Source organism: Mastigoproctus giganteus, chromosome 12, assembly GCF_048544385.1.
Source record: "Mastigoproctus giganteus isolate SK-2022 chromosome 12, ASM4854438v1, whole genome shotgun sequence".
NCBI classification, from domain to species: domain Eukaryota; kingdom Metazoa; phylum Arthropoda; class Arachnida; order Uropygi; family Thelyphonidae; genus Mastigoproctus; species Mastigoproctus giganteus.
In genome coordinates, this window is record NC_143586.1 from 44,909,114 (window position 1) to 44,926,438 (window position 17,325).

Consider the following 17,325-nt stretch of genomic DNA (forward strand, 5'->3'; position numbering starts at 1 on the left):
ACTTTTAATGATGTGTATATTTCGTGTCACGTGGCCGTTAACTTCCAGTAGGGGTGCGTGCATGAATTAAGTGTTATCTCTGTTGTCATACCAACCGGGGTCAACAGAAAAGTGCGTGGCGAGTGGTGGTTAGTATGCGGTGCTCGTAAGCCAGTTAATGAGACTATCTGGCCGGAAGCCGTTAGGCATGATGGAGCGAACGCCAAGTGAGTTTTAATAGCACCCAGGTTGGAGCTCTGACTGCCAGTTAAACAGCTGCTGCCCTACTCCATTGGGTATGCTCAATGGACCGAGTTTGGATTTTTCTTCTTTTTTTTATGGCAAATATGCGCACATACATCTCAAGTGTTTTCCCTCAAGTCCAGTTGTTGTTCGCATTTTAATTACGTAGGGAAAGCCGAGGTGAATCCCTCAAATCTTTTTTTATTCGTTGGTAAGAATAAGAGTTCTGAAATTTAAAATACTGAAATCTATCCTACAGCTGAGTAACTTTCTGAGTAAGATCAGATAGTAACTCACTTTTAAACTTAGTCTTTCCACTCTCTTCTAGATTCCATATGAATGTACCACCATTCCTATGGAAGGGTGCAAGAGGCATACTAACAATTTAAGTTTTATCGAGCTAATTTTTTAAGGGACTGGGATAATCACCAAAAATTTAACAAGGATGTTCGTGAGTCCTCGTTAACCCCATCCATCCTGGAAGGGTTAATCCAAAAGCATCTCCTGGAATGCATTTTTTTTCTTTTATTGATAAGAATCACACTTGGGGAAAGAATTTATTTAAAAGATCGCAAGACGCCCTAAAAATACTTAAAACCAGATTATAAATCTCTTCTGGAAACAAGACATCATACATAAAAGAGTGAGTGAAAACAATTTCTCAAAATCTGATACTGGATTAATGCCAACTGACCCAGTAGTGAAACTAGCACAGCGAAAGCCCTTGTGGGTAGCACAGTTGGTAGAATCGCCATCCTTTTAGCACCGGGTGGGAAAGATCTGAGTTCGAATCCCGTCAATGACGGGAGGAATTTTTATGGGCCTTTTTCACAACGTGGCTGAATTAGTCAGTCTCGGGAGAGGGCAGTATGGTTTTTCTTCCCTGAAAGATGACACGAATTTACAAACGACATACACTGAGAAATATAGCCTTAGTCGTTGATGCTCCTGAAACCCTATTATAATAACAGCATTATTTCTTTCAATAACCCTTCGTTAAAAGTTGCATTCAACAGTGTACAATATTTTTCGTGCCTCCTTTGTTGCTCTCGTTAACGTTATCACACCAACGAAGGACCGGTGTTCTTTCAATCACTTCGATGAATCTTCAAGGTGAGTAACAGTCCCTCTGAAATTTAAAAGATTGACCTGAATTTCGGGATTCATCTCTCAGCTAATTATCATAATAAGCCTTAACTCACTGGTCATCGCTATTTCTCAGACTACAAAAATATTTCGTGTCGGTTCCATCAGATACTTGAGGATTTTACGCCAAACAGCCTGCTTTAGAGACATATACTTACAGCTCCTGCTGAAGTTTTATGGCAGCAATTCCACTGAGAGACCATTAATTACAACTTCCAGCACAGGAACGTTTTTTTTTAACACTTGGCAAACCATTCTAACCCATTCCTTCTTCTTCTCGGTCCAGTGAAGTGCACCGGACTCGCGTGTCCTAATTTGCGAAGTAGCCATTAAAGCATCTGTGGAATTCCTTTCCTCTTCGTTCAAGATTCTATTATTTTTCATTCTTTTAGTATATCGTTGTTTGTTTGGGTACGCTGCATTTCGTAGGTAGGGTGCGCTATCGTTGATCTGCTTGGCGTCTACATTTCACTGTTGCCACGACAACCTGAGTGTCGCGTGCTGGAATTCTACAAGAATGTGAACAGGCTGTAGTGATTCGATGCTAATTTGCATTTTTCCACGACATGTGCACATTTTCTTTTCTATAGTCATTGTTTTTATTTGAATAAGGAACAAGCAACTTATTCTGTCGGAATATTCGATGACATATGAAGTCTCTTTAGGCACTTTGTCAACGTTGTCTTACACAATGAAAATAATAAAAAAAAACAAAAAACTTATTTTGGAGTAGCCTGACAGTTCTACTAATGGAGTGGTGTTTTGTAATATGCTGTCAATACGAAAAAACTGTCAATACGAAAAAACTTGTCTAACTAGTAGAAGTCCTAACTTTGTTTTTTTCAAAAACACCTTCCATTATCTTACTTATAAATCCAAGACAACAATTTCTGTGTTTTTGTTTTGTTCATTATGCCAAAGCAACTAAGGCTATGACGCGTCAATGTTTATAAATTGCGTGATTTTGTTGTCAGTTTTCCTGGATGAAAAATCAGAGTTTTCGGAGGGAAAACCGTCAAATCTTTTTGAAAATACACGGATTTGAATCTTATCGAAACGGGAGGAATTTTAATGAGCTTTTTCACATAGTACCTGGGTTAGTAGGGTGAGTGCCTAATTCTAAACTAACCCAACCACATCAGCAAATATAGCCCAAACCAGTATAAAATAATGACATCCTAGTGAAGTGCTTCGAAAGTGAAAAAGCATCCGTAAATTATAGAATGATGTTCCTCTCCGCTATTCATAATCAACCATTAGCAACCTTTATGTATTTCGAGAAGTATGAGACATTCATCAGCGAATCAAGTGAAAACTGCACCGAACATTAAATTCCGAGATAGGATGAGGGGACCCAAGTAAGTTTGGTATTGCTCTGATCCAGTTGGAATGCTAACAGAACATATTTTGTAAATTGCACGTGAGATAATAAGTAAATGATTATGAAATTTATAAATGTTCCATATCACAAGAGATGGAGATGGATTATGGAGATGGTTCCAAATTTGAGTTTCCAGTATCCGAAAGAGAGTATTATATTAAAAAGTTATACAATGAACAGCTCGTGTCCAGGCCGAAATCCAATTTACACTCAAGATTACAAGCAAAAGATCTTTGACTTCTGAAACATCAAAAGCCTTGCGTTCATCATTTACCAAACCAATCAAGTGCAACGGTATGTATTTATGAGGCGATTCAAATTAAAACTTACAAGTCGCTGAAAATTATAGCGAATTCGAAAATTAATGAAACTTCAGGTCCGCAGAAAACACTCATATGATGTCAGCGGGCTCTGTTCAGCCCGCTGACATCATATGATGCATATATTTTATTTAGAGGTGTATGAGGCCCGACAAAACTATGGCAACTCTTCTTGTTATATGTGTAGATACCATAGAGATTAAAGGCCAATCAGCGTAGTAGCGTAAGTGTATCGTAGGTATGTTGTTTATGTTGTATGACTGGCCACTTATGACTAGCTCACGGTAGCAAGCTGCCTGAAGTTAGTTACCATCCCTGGAACGTGTAGCCGGGCCAGGGGTCTATCTAGCTTAGGTTGTCGTACCGATATACTCGACATATTGATCTTCAGAACGCTATAGAAGCGTAAAAGTATTCAGAGTTAGAAAGAAAAAGAACAAGTTTGAAAGCAAGACAGGAAGCAAAAGACAGAATAAGGGGAAGAAGAAAAGACAGAAACAGAAAATACATAGTTCAAATCACGTAGATCGTTCGTACCAAGCAGCAAGTCCATGAAAAATGGAACTCCGTTGTAGTCAGGTATGAAGATTGGAATGCGATTTGCAATTAATTTTTAAAGCGAATCGATTTAAAATTTATAGACGAATGGGCATCCCCACCTTTTCAGGAGTGGTAAAAACATCTTGAAATGGGCAATACCTTAACGGTAGTTTTATCTTTGCTGTCTCCAACATTAGTGTCAAATAACATCAGTAATGTTGATAAACGAATATGCCCTAAACTTATTGAACCCAAAACAAACCAGAATTTCTTCATAATAATATCATTTAAACTCTTATTATTGTCTCTTTTTTTCATTATTTTAGTTTTGAATTTAAGTGAAATTCATCTGCAAGAATTTTACAATGGGTTACCTCAATAGCAGCAGTTGTGAGTAGGAAAGCTATTCCGCTTCCGTTCGTAATCGCCTTCCACTACACTTAGTGGCTAATCCTAATACGGGCCACAAGCCTTTTGACTGTACAGTGTGTGTGTATGTGTGTGTTCTCAGACTGATTTGCATATTGTGGGGGAGAAAAAACGCAGAATAACTCACGGGAAAACCCTACACCCTCCGCCTGAGTTCAGCTAAGTACAACTCCAATTGAAGGGGCCTAAAGAGTTCTTTCGGTCATTGAGAGAGAATCGAACCACGGAGGACATGTTTATGAATTTCGAAAATAACTAATGTTTATAAGTTATATTATATGCCACATTTCATCAATCGATTAATTCTTATAACTCTATGATAAAATCTGAAGGAACTTGGTACTACACTTTGATAAGCTTGCCCTCTGCTATTACATATGATTGTCACATACATTAGGAAACGAATGAAGTTCTTACTGATTTCCCTCGTGGCCAGCACAGTAATACATGTAAAAACCGGTCCAATTTGATACACAGTTTACACGACACTGTGCTGACTCCTAACAGTTTACAATAATGTTTTATAGCTTTATTGTAGACTAACGAACGCCATTAAAATATTAGAATCACATTTTCAAACTTGCCGTAAACAAGCCGACAGAAATTAAATTCTTAGTAGAGTCTTTGGAGTTTTCCCACAAGACAACTACGTTCATGAGGTGTCAGTATATTGTGTCTGTAAATTGCATGGATTCAATGGTTGGTTTGCTTTTCAGGAGAGGAATCATTTGCCCTCCGAACTCAGGATTTTCATCCAGCAAGAACAGGGAAAGCAGCCATACAATACACGCAATATTTACAGATATTGTGGGTGTGTGTTTCCTCAAAACGATGTCGTTGTTGTGTAGGGTTTTAGGAGCATCAGCAACCAAGGCCATATTGCCCCGTGTATATTGTCTGCAAATTGCGTGTGTTTTGAGGACAATTTTCTGTTTGCTAGACGAAAAACCAGAGTTTCCGGGAGAAAAAACCATGTTTGAGACCGACAAACTGCGCCACGTTATGAAAAAGGTCCATAAAAACTCCTCACGCCATCGACTGGACACGAACTCAGGTCTTTTCCACCCGGTGGGGAGGACGGCGATCCTAAAACTGTGCTATCCACGAGGGTGAAAAGGATTACCACAAATTACTTGGGGGAAGGGCAGAAATGTGATAAAAAAATGTAAATTTGCTCCTGTCTAGACGGAACCTGGTCCTTTTTCAAGTGATGCGACCCAGATAATCAACTGAACTAGATTAGGATAATTAGTTACTCAATCAATTTTTCCTGAAATGCTATTTTAATACAGAAACTGAAACAAAGAACTTCATTAAAAGAGAAAGCAAGATACTGGTTTTACAATCCTTATAATTTCCTTGTAATTAATTAAATATCTCAAATCGAAGCAAAACAATATATATACTGCATTTAAATTTATTAAATAAGAGTTTTTATTTTTTTATTTAGTAACTGTTAAAAAATTTCTCAAGATGTAGACTTACTGACCCATAAAGTTAATTTCAATAAATATTAGTTAATATTTACCGATTTTTTAAATATTTCTGCTTAGTGCAGATTAAAAGCGTGGCGCTGCAGTTCCAGTTAGGCCATATAACTATGACGTCAAAGCATTGATTACAATTATCAAAATGCCAGCAGGCCTGAAATGGTCAGGAAAGAAATAACCATTAACGTAATGCCACATGATCGTTTCCGATATCAGTAGAATGATTTTGAAATTTTCATGAGTCAGTAAAGTTCGTAATTTCTAAAAATTTCGCATTTGGAAACGAACCAGAAATGAATATTTTATTACGTTTGATAACAAATTGTAAACGTTGGTCCCAAAGCTGATCAGTCCTTTTTCTTGTTGATTCCTAATTTAATTTCCTTCCATTGGTGTTTATCTAACACACGCACAACGTCCCTTCAATCGCTTGCCTCTCCTGTTTGGAGCTAAAATTAGCGCCTCTGACAAAAAGACGTTGTCCCTCACAGAAAAAAAGTCTTTAATGCGTCATACTGTATCACTGCTGACAAGGAATGTTGAATAACAGAAAAACATGATCAGTCCTCTTCCTCGTGAATATTGCAGCGATTATCTCTGCCATACCTGACTATAATTAAAATTAGCTTATTAATTTTTAATAGTCTTATGGGTGACCATTTTAATTGAGAATCCATGGAAATGCGATTAATTTCGAGTAAGAGTGCTGGATACAGGACATGTACAACTGGATGAAAATCTGAGGATTTTCATCCAGTTTTCCAGTAACCATCCACTGTAATGGTTTGGTTTTCCAGTCTGATGACAGCTGCGTGTCATGCACTGAAATGTAGGGAAAGTTTTAATTTCCCTGGCTACTGCCATATGACATTTCCTTTTGTTGTGGAAACCTCCATAGTGACTTACGTGGATTCTCTCTAACTTGTGATAAACATTCCTCAGACACAACAGTCGATGGGCGAACACAACTGAGAACAGTCACCATATGTCGACTGCCTTGCACATATAAAGGATGCTGTTTAAAAATGTAATGTCTCAAGCACTCTTTTACTCGAAGTTATTTACATTTTAATGGTTTTTATTTAAAATGATCAACTTGTACCATTGTACTGCAGGAACATATATGCTTTTATTTAATTTTATTTTAGTATTTTTTATGGTGATTCCCAAACATGAAAGGTTATTTTCTAGTAATTCAGTGTGCTGGTATTATTTATTTTTTATTCTTTACGTTTTTATTCTTTTTTTATTTAATTTTTATTCTTTACAAAAGGAGCATCGGGGAGGGGGATAATCCTGTATTTCCGCGTGATTTGAGTCCTCCATTATGGTCTTTTCGTTGTTAAAAAAGGCGACCCCATAAAAATTAAGCCTGCGCCTGAGACGTTACATCATTTTCCATGAACTCTCCACCCTGTTTCTGAACAAACTTAAAAGCAGCAATTCAATTTATTCAATTTTAAGTTAAGATCGAAGAATCTTTTTTAGTACTTGTAGGATGACATAGATGGCACCACTGTAAATTCAGTTAACGAAAGAAAAAAAAAATTTTTTTTTTGGTAATCTTAAGCGTCTGTAACTCTAACAGGTACTGTAATTGGGTTACTCCTATTTATTGCCTTCTTACTGATAGTTCTGTAGATGGTTTTTAAGGAATTATAGAGGGTTTAAGTTCATTATTTCCTTGGATCGTTTTCAGAACATTATCACAAAATATAGGATAATTTGATTAACACATCCTCCAACATATTAGCGCGACAGCCAGCCCTAAAATAGAATTAAAAGGCATGTACGCTTAATGACAGATGGATGGAACAGAGCGGCTTCCTTCACAAAAGGCATGACAGAAGATTGTCAGTAAAGGATATGTCCATTCACCAAATAGCAGAAAACGTGAGACACCCAAAACAATGTTGGAAACATCGTTCACCAACGGCAGAGAGAAAGTAAAGCGAATATTCATCCCAAGCTAGGTGGACTGCCATTATTGATCCTTAGAACATTTTTACAAAAGAAAATCTTAAAGGCACCTTTGATGATCTGACTGGAGAGGCAGTTTTTGACGGAACCGAGTTAAATGCAGGACCAACAACCATCAGAAAATCAGTGCAGAAAATGGATCACACAGCTGCTCTAGGCCGAAGCGGTTTGCCAACAAGATACGTGACCGTATATCCTGGTGCAAATAGCGAAGGCATTGGGCATTAACAGCAGAACGTGATATGAAGTGATGAATCAGATGGATATATTTGGTTGTGATTTATGCACAAACAACGGCTTCGCCTAGATTGTATTATACCAAAAATGATTGGTGACTGGGGTAGAGTGATGGTATGGGCCTATTTACGTGGATGGTACTTGGTCTAGTGGTTTTCATTGACGAAACCGTGAATGTAGTTGTTATTCTGAACAATTGTGGCTTAACTGTATGGGGTAATTGTTTTAAGAGGAGCATATTCGAATAAGCATTATAAACGTTGTGTACCGCAAAGCACAGTCAGTACAAGAGTGGTTTTAGGATAATAATATTGTTAACGTGCCATTTACAGCACAGAAGCCAGATATGAATCCAACTAAAGTATATCTGGGATGTTTCGAAAAAAGTAAGACAAGAAGACATTCGAGTTCAGGCAGAGAATGAATAGTAACTTTATTGGTAGAGTGCAGTAGGATTCCAGTATCCGCATACTGTGGGAAACGTTCCCTAGAAGGTTAGTGATTATAGTTCACGAGAACGACCATTTTACTGAGGTGTAGTGGTGCACTTACCACAGATCACCAAAATCCACGACAAATGCAATTACTTTTGGTCCGGGGGCCCCCGACAGTTTCCTCAACTACTGAATCGATCATTGCCCATGAATGGAATCTGATATTGAGTAGACCACGCAGGGCAGGGGGGGATGCATACTCTGCCATTGAAAATTTCTTTTTTCTGATCAGGTGTTTATTTTTATTTTAGTCCTAATACACGTTGGAGGATGGTGTATATCCAATACGCCGCTGTATACAGTACTGAAAGATTTCAATTTGACCACTATCTCCATCTATCGACAGGAACCTGTATTAAATAATTACTATGCACTGATTTCACCGAAGAATATTTCGAGAAAGGCTTGCCCGATTTATCGATACTCCGCAACCAGCAATATATCCTTAAAAGTTTATTGCGAACACGTAATATCAGTGCACTGTCAAGTACCATCTTGTCCGTAGTTCATCCATCTAAATTAAATCGACCCGAATGCATCTGTCGGAAGGATTTCTACATATTAATTTGCAGTCAAAAGTTTTTTTTTCCCCCTCGTCTAAGAAGAATAAGAAGAAAGCTAAAAAAAAAAAACGACCCAGATAATCAATTAAGGAGATAATGCGGCGAACGAAAGTAAGCCAAAGCATAAACACAAACTGCTCTCAATCAAGGCAGGAATTAAAAGTTAATTAACAAGTCTGAACACCCCACTTTATTGATCTGACATGCCTCCTTACCAGAAGCACGATTTAATAACTCGAAATTCCATTGCTCCTTTTTGCTGGCTTTGGAGCGTCATTAAAGTTTAAATTTTTTTATTTTTCTTATGGCGCTGCCATTCATTTTTTTTTTACAATCCTGTGACTGTCAAGAGTCGGATTTCCTTAGAGAAAATATTACTTCCTTACTTACTATAAATTGATTTGTAAAAAAGAAATCGCGAAACATTTAAAATAAACGGTCTGTCTTCAGTTTGCTCCACCCACTCTTCCGAATGGAGAAATGGAAAAGAGCTATTACAGACTGGAGTTGGGGAATTTTATGGATGTTTACAGCAGCCTTGATTCACGAATATATTGGCTCACCATGATTGATCAAATTGAGATAATGAGTAATGTCGATATTAAACTTTCTCTTTTTGTTCCTTTCATGGCCAGTTTTAAGGAAAACTCCCAATTTATATTTCATTAATGAGATGAAACAACCACAATTGTATTTCACTTTTTAATTCATTAAAAAGTGATGAACAATGATCGTGAAATAAAACTAATATTTATTTATTTATGCGAAACTTACAGACAGGAAAATATACAGGCACGCAGCCATTCAAATACTTCAAGAGAAGTTGAGGCAAAGCAAATAATTTTTACAGCTTATACATATGTTGTTACATTGCCATTTGAAATATTCATTTGCGATTTTTTCTTTAAAAATCAATGTTAATCTTTTCTACAGAAAGAGGAGTGCGTGATACTATTATCGTCAAACGATGTGCAGCAAAAGAAATCTAATATCATCTGTCCAACTCCTCTAACAGTTTATCTAGTTCTTCCTTGAATTTATTGAAACCATCCACTCCTACAATACCATATGGTAATTTGTTCCAACAATCCACCACGCTCTGGCTAAAGGCAAATTTCCGCACATTCGACCTTCAGCCATCCTTCCTCAATTTGAATTCATGCGCCCCCAAGTGTTGAGAGGAAGGATTCCATCAGCACTGAGCTTATTCAGTACGTTCAAACCTTTTCCTGGTAAGAGTACCTTTCTGTTCTTCTCATTAATCTCGTTGCCCTTCTCCACACCCCTTCCAGCAGATCCAAGTAATTGTTAAAATGAGTAGCAACAATAATTTATTATTATTATTAGCCATATGGTGCAAGAAAGTATGAGGCTTATGCTGCACCAGCCAAAAAACGTTTCTGAGTTACCCTGAGAGAGAGAATTATTGCAATATAAATATTCGGATATTGTTAATTCTCAAATTTCATACTATGGAATGAGTTTTTTTTTGTTTTGTTTTTTTAATCTCCTGACGTGTAGAACTGGTTCAGTGCGTGGAGAGCCTAGTGCCCGATGGTGATGGAACTTTTTCGAATTTTCTATCGTTCTCGTTGGAGCGGGTATCGAGACAGCCGACTGTACTTGGAGTCGAAAGCAAGAAGAAACGATTGGAAATTTCGCTTTCCACAATTCCGTGAAACATATCTTCGATGACGTGGAGAAAGATCCTAACCTTCAAGTTGCGGTGAAATTGGCCACCAAAATTGTAAATTTTATTAACCATATGGGTTAAAATTCAAAACTTTTGCAGCTCTTCTGTTTCACTCGAAGTCACGTGAAACTTTCTTTTCACAAAGGTGACTTCCTAACAGACATGCTTTCTTTCGCGATTATTCAAACGAAACACGGTGTAAAAACTTTCATCAAGGAACAGAAGAAAGTAAAGTTATATTTTTTGTTTACGGAAATCGTTTCAATGGCATACCTTGTGGACATTTTGTAACAATCAACCAGCCGCTGGCTGAAGGCAAACTTCGGCACATCTATCCTGCAACCATCCTTCCTCAGCTTGAATTTATATCCCCTCATGGGTGTAATCTCAGTAAGTGGAATAATGCCATTAACATTCGGCTTACTCAATCCCTTCAAGGCTGTAAACACTCAATCAGATCTCCCCACGGGTGTCTAGTCTGGAGACGATGCAATTTGCAGAACTGAAGCCTTTCTAGGGAAGAGCACCCTTTCTCTTCACCAGTATGGTTGCCCTTCTCTGCACCCTTTCAGCAGATTTACATCCTTCCTAAAATGAGGCCTCTACACCTGTAAACAGTACTCAAGATGCGGCCTAACTATGGCCACCTTATACAAAAGGATAATCACTTCCTTATCCTTGCTAGAAAAATTCCTGTATATCATTGACAAACCCCCAAGAGCTGTCCTGGCAACATGTTTTTACTGCTCAGAGAATTTCATATCTGACTGCACAATTACCCCCAGATCTTTTTCATTCTCCACCTCCCCGAGTGTAGTACCACATAGCTGATACGTTACTCTGGGGTTACTGCTACCATTATGCATTACATTTGTCAAAGTTAAACTTCAACTGGAATTTTTCAGCCTATTGACCCAATTTTCCTAGATCTTGTTACAGTACTCACCCTGCAAACTGTTGTATCATTTGAAAATTTAGACATTAAGCCCGATACACCTTCATCAATATCATCGATAAATATTGAAAACAACAATGGGCCCAGCACTGAACCCTGGAGAACTCCACTAATAACATTATTCCGCGAAGAACAGACCCCATTGATAACTACTCTATCTTCTCCCGCTCAACCATCGCTTTATCCATAGCAGTAACTTGCTCTTAATGCCATACTGCTCCAGTTTGTATTTTTTATTTTAATTTAGAAATTTTTAATAACTCGGTTAATTTTCACTAAAACTGAATTCGTTTTTTTTATATTTCTTTGATGGTACAGTAGATCCATAAGCTTTCCAAAAATATATATGTGCCGGTACAAAATTATGCAATGAAATACACCTCATATCAAAACAAATCACGCCAATCAGATCCATTTTTTGAAAAACATCAATTCAATATTTGCTATTTTCTTCTGACCTTCTAACGCTTAAAAAAAAGGGAGGGGAAAGCACAGTTGGCAGAATCGCCATCCTCCCCCACACCGGGTGGAAAAGACCCGAGTTCAAGTCCCGTCGATGACGTGAAGAATTTTTATGGGCCCTTTTCACAAGGTGGCTGAATTAGTCGGTCTCAGACGAGTATAGCATAGTTTTTTCTCCCGGAAACTCGGGTTTTTCGTCCCGCAAACAGAAAATCGACCACAGAACACACGCAATTTACAGACAATATACACGGAGCAACATGGTCGTAGTCGCTGATGCTCTTAAACCCTACAACAACAACAGGGGGGGGGGAATGAACGATGACAATTCTGTCCATTAAAAATATACGATTGTAAATGCAAAATAAAAGATGGAATAGTTAATCAACTATCCTTTCAGTTATCTTGAGTAATCGTTTAAATTTCTTTACTCTCTCAGTGTTTTAATACCAGTCTAAGTTATGTTCTTTATTATCTTGTTCTTGTTTGGTTTTTGGTGAAAATCAGACGGAATACTTCAAATACCAAATAGATGCCATTCCTCAGACTTGCATCGAATTCCACTAAGTGATGAGTGATAAATGGAAAGTCGATATCTTTGTCTAGCTCCAGTTTTGTTTCTTTGGGTTAGCTGCGTCGTGACGTCAAGATGTACACACTGGTTGTTTGTTACCAGATTTCGAAATATTTTTCCTATGCTGAATCATCTACCAAGTGCAGTTCACATTTACTGAAAATGAAATATGTTTAAAAAGCTGTCCAACCTTCTACATCTTCAGGTAAAGGAAAACGTCATATATTTTAGACTTTTTCCCAGTTGGGGTGGGATGGACGAACTGTGATCTATCTATGGCTGAAAAATAAGAGCCAAAAGACATTTATTTTAATTGGAATGTTTTTCAACTCATGTTAAATAATGTAACCAAAATTATTGAAGTACAGTGGATTAGCAGGATGTCATTTCTGAGAAATGGAAATTATCCAAGATGTTTATGACAAGTTATATTACCAGGAGAGACGATGATCACTCCATTTTGGAACCCTACAAGCTTGCTACTATGAGTCATACCAAGATTATGTGTTTTGGTGTTTGGGGAAGATTTTTATAGATGCTCATTTTCTATATACACCTGTCTCGAATTGTTCCTAAATTTTGGAGAAGTGTTTGAATATCTGACAAATACAGAGAAGGACAACGAGATTGATGAGGGAAACAAAGGGTTGCGCTTACCAAGAGAGGCTTAAGTTCTGCAAATTGCAGCGGCTGGAGACTAGGCACCTGCGAGGTGATCTGATTGGGTGTATAAGGCCTTGAATGGTTTGAGCAAACTCAATACTGATGGGATTCCTCCCGTTGCTCAGATTACGCAGTCTTATTCAGATTACGAAGTCTTATTTAACCAATCATTATCATCTCGGATACATCCGGTGATTTGCAGTGCAACTCGTTGTGAAGACAAAGTTTGTTCTATTTTCAGCATTAGGATTTATAGGCGCGACTTATCCCAAGCAGACGAATCTCTCATGACCGAACTAATCGATAAGATGTTCCCTCTTTAGCCTCTATTGGCCATTGCATATCACGTGCATTTCATCAGTTGCCAAATACTATAGAGCAATGGTTCCCGATCTTTTTTTTAACTTTCACGACACTGTAAGACTACCCCCTCCCTTCTTCCTAATTGGTATTCAAAGCTGATCCTCATATACCACTTATTTTCATCATTTATTTAAAACAATAATCGCTAAAAATTTAAAACTATAATATCACAAGAATATGATACGAATATTAAGCAAACTTAATCTTTAGAATAGTAACAGATATATTCTTTATCAAAGTAACAGATTATTACTAGTACTTACGATCAACTAGATCAAAACAGCTAAAGAGTCACGCAGTCGGAGGTCAAGTGGGCAAATAGACTGTTGGACAAAGAGCACGCCAGTATTTTTTGCAAGTACAAACTTGAAGCTTGTTGACATCTATTTCCGTGTTCGGAGATGGCGTGTTTTTTCTTGTGTGTGCAAGGGGAGAAAGCATTTTCGTTTTTGACGGAACACATCCGTCTATTTCTTAGCATTTGAACTGTACAGTAGCTGAGACGTAACGTTTCTTAGTAGTAACATTAGACGCATACGTTTGAGCTGAGACGTAACGTTTCTTAGTAGTAACATTAGACGCATACGTTATGTCCTTCAAGGATCGTCTGCTTTTTAATTGCATCACAAATTCGTCTGGCTATTACGATTTTGGATCCACACATGTTTCTAATATGACTAAAGCGATTTAATCTTTATCACCAAAGTTTAAAATCTAGCACCTCAGTTATGAACGGTGCCTGAAATACACTATCCACTTAGCGCTTGATATCCATACGCCTCCTATTGTAGATAAACGAAATAATCTGTGATGTAGTAGTAGTAGTAATGGCATGTGATGCAAGAAAGCAAGTAGTGTATGCTACTGCAACAGGATCTAGATAATTTGGGCAGATGGGCTAAGTGGCAACTGAAGTTTAACCTTGACAAATGCAAAGTACTGCATATGGGTAGAAGTAACCCCAGAGAAACGTACCAACTGTGTGGTACTACACTTAAGGTGGTAGAACATGAAAAAGACCTGGGAGTAATTGTGCAGTCAGATATGAAGTTTTCTGAGCAATGTAGACAGGCTGCCAGGGCAGGTCATGGGGTTTTGTCAATGATATATAGGAATTTTGCTATCAGTAAAAAGGAGGTGATTGTCCCTCTGTATAAGACAATGGTCAGGCCACGCCTTGAGCACTGCGTACAGGTCTGGAGGCCTCATTTCAAGAAGGATGTAGATTTGCTTGAGAGTGTACAGAGAAGGACAACAAGATTGGTGAGTGGAATGAAGGAATCCTCTTACCAAGAGAGGCTTAAGTTCTGCAAATTGCAGTGGCTGGAGACTAGGCACCTGCAAGGTGAACTGATTGAGGTGTATAAGGCCTTGAATGGGTTGAGAACGCTGAATTCTGATGGGATCCTTCCACTTGTTCAGATTACGAACCTAAGGGGGCATAAATTCAAATTAAGAAAAGACAGATGTAGAATAGATGTTTGGAAATTTGCCTTTAGCCAGCGGGTGGTTAATTGCTGGAACAAACTTCCATCTGTCGTTGTGGAAGTTGATAGCTTAAATAAATTTAAGGAGGAACTGGACAGGCATTTGGAGGGAATGGTGTGATTTTTTTTTTTTTTTTTGGCTGATAAATAAATAAATTTTCTGTTTATACTCCGGGACGACCAAACGGTCAGAGGAGTTCACAAGATAGGCAGAATACAAGAAACAGTACCGTATTCAGCAGTCAAGGGCTTGAACCCCGGTCACTGATGCTGCATAATACTGCCATTACTGTCATTAACAACCCTGCCAACCTTTGTATCATCTGCAAACTTCGACATTAAGCCTGATATACCTTCATCAATATCATTGATAAATATACAAAACAACAGTGGACCCAACACCGAACCCTGTGGGACACCACTAATAACATTAGTCCACGAATAGCAGCATCCAATGATTACCACCCTCTGTCTTCTCCCACTTAACTATCCTTTTATCCATTGTAGCAACTTACCCTTAATACCATTCTGCTCCAATTTGTACAATAGTCTTTCATGCGCAACAGTGTCAAAAGCTTTCCTGAAATCCAAATATATGAAATCAAAATTATTTTTTGGATCCAGTTCCTTTGTAACCACATCATAATATCCTATCAAATTTGTCAGACAAGACTTTCCCTTAACAAACCCATGCTGTGTCTGAATTATTGCTTCAGTCTTGTCTAGATGGTCCTGCAATGCATCTTTAACCAGCGACTCCATTATTTTACCCGGAACAGAAGTTAAACTAACTGGTCTGTAATTACTCGTGTCACCCTTAGATCCTCCTTTGTGAATTGGGGATACATTTGCACATCTCCAGTCAGTGGGAACCTTCCCTTAGTCAAGGGTTCTCTCATAATTATGGCTAAGGGTTTGCTTAGTTGCTTTGCCGCCTCCTTTAATATAACTGGATAGATCCCATCCACCCCAGGTGCTTTTCTTATGTTTAACTTCAACAATTTCTCCTCCACTTTGCTTTCAGTTATTACAAAATCATTAAGTATCCTGCTACAATTTGATAACCTTCTGCCATTTTCAAATCTTAATAATTCCTCATGTGTGAATGTAGATGCAAAATACTCATTCAGTTTGTTTGCTATCTGAGCAGGATCATCAACAGTCGAACCATCGATGTCAAGTGGACCAATCAGATTCATCCCCTTCCTTTTAGAGTTTTGAGTCATGTGTCCTCATAAAGGCACATCACAATGATATGCCATTATACATATATGGAACTTGAAGAGTAAGGTGGATGCCCTCGAAGGTATTAAAGTGGGGCCTATTAGCTCTCAGCTGCTGAATTCAATGCCAGAGGCCACAATTCAGCATCATGCAATGCAGCGAATACCTCTAGGACAAAATAAGCTGTCCAACAGAAGATAGCTATTGTTAGTGATTCTATTGTCACGGAAACGAGAAACAGTGGACAAAAAGGATTGGTGGAATAGGACTAGGATATGTCTGCCAGGGGGAAAAGTTGAAAACATTGTAGAGCAGATATCATCTTTTAAGGGCGGAAAAAGTGATACTAGTGGCATAGTGGCATAGTATTTAGGGTCAGGCGCCACCGTTGGTTTCCCACATCTGCACCATATGTACTCTGTGATGAAATGCAGAACTACTGCACAGCCATAAAAAGTGTAGTGTCTGGTTAATGTAGTATTGTGTTTTGTTCTGTTGTTATGTCTGGCTGCTTGGCCGCGGGGCCCCTACTGGGACTCCACGTTGCCCGCCACAACCACTGGGAGGTGAGCCAGGCTGTCCATTATACTCTGGTTGCCTAAGCTTCCTAACAGAAGCCATAAAAAAATAATAATAATAACATAAATAAAAAAAAATAATAAAAAAAATAAAAAACAAATTTAATTAATAAATAATAAAAAATTAAAAAAAATAATTAATAAATAATAAAATAATAATAATAATAAAATAAATAAAAAATAATAATAATAAAATAAATAAATAAATAATAATAATAAAATTAAATTAAATTAAATTAAACGAAATTTGATAAATAAAAAATAAAAAATAATAAAAATAAAAATAAAATAAAAAAATGAAAAGTGAAAAAAAATAAATAAAAAAATAAAAAATTGAGGCTGTAAAAAAAAAATAAGTAAAAATAAAATAAAAAGATAAGAGAGCATATGGGGGAGTAAGAGAAGAAGAAGAGGTCAAATGTAGAGAACAGTAGTTGGAGTGGACCAAAGAGGGAAGGCAGTCCACTCTAAGGAAGAGGATGGAGAAGGGAGTTGAAAGTTACAGGAGCAGGTGCTCCTGTGAG

At 37.7% G+C, this 17,325-nt stretch overlaps 1 protein-coding gene across 1 annotated transcript in view; it reads right to left on the reverse strand.

The window, feature by feature from the left end:
- LOC150077002 (neurexin 1-like) overlaps positions 1–13,967 on the reverse strand; it is a 265,455-nt gene extending 251,488 nt beyond the window's left edge. The window contains exon 1 of the mRNA XM_090386277.1: positions 13,776–13,967. The gene's annotated coding sequence lies outside the window, so the exon portion shown is untranslated. The remainder of the gene's footprint in view (positions 1–13,775) is intronic.
- Positions 13,968–17,325: the final 3,358 nt, after the last annotated feature.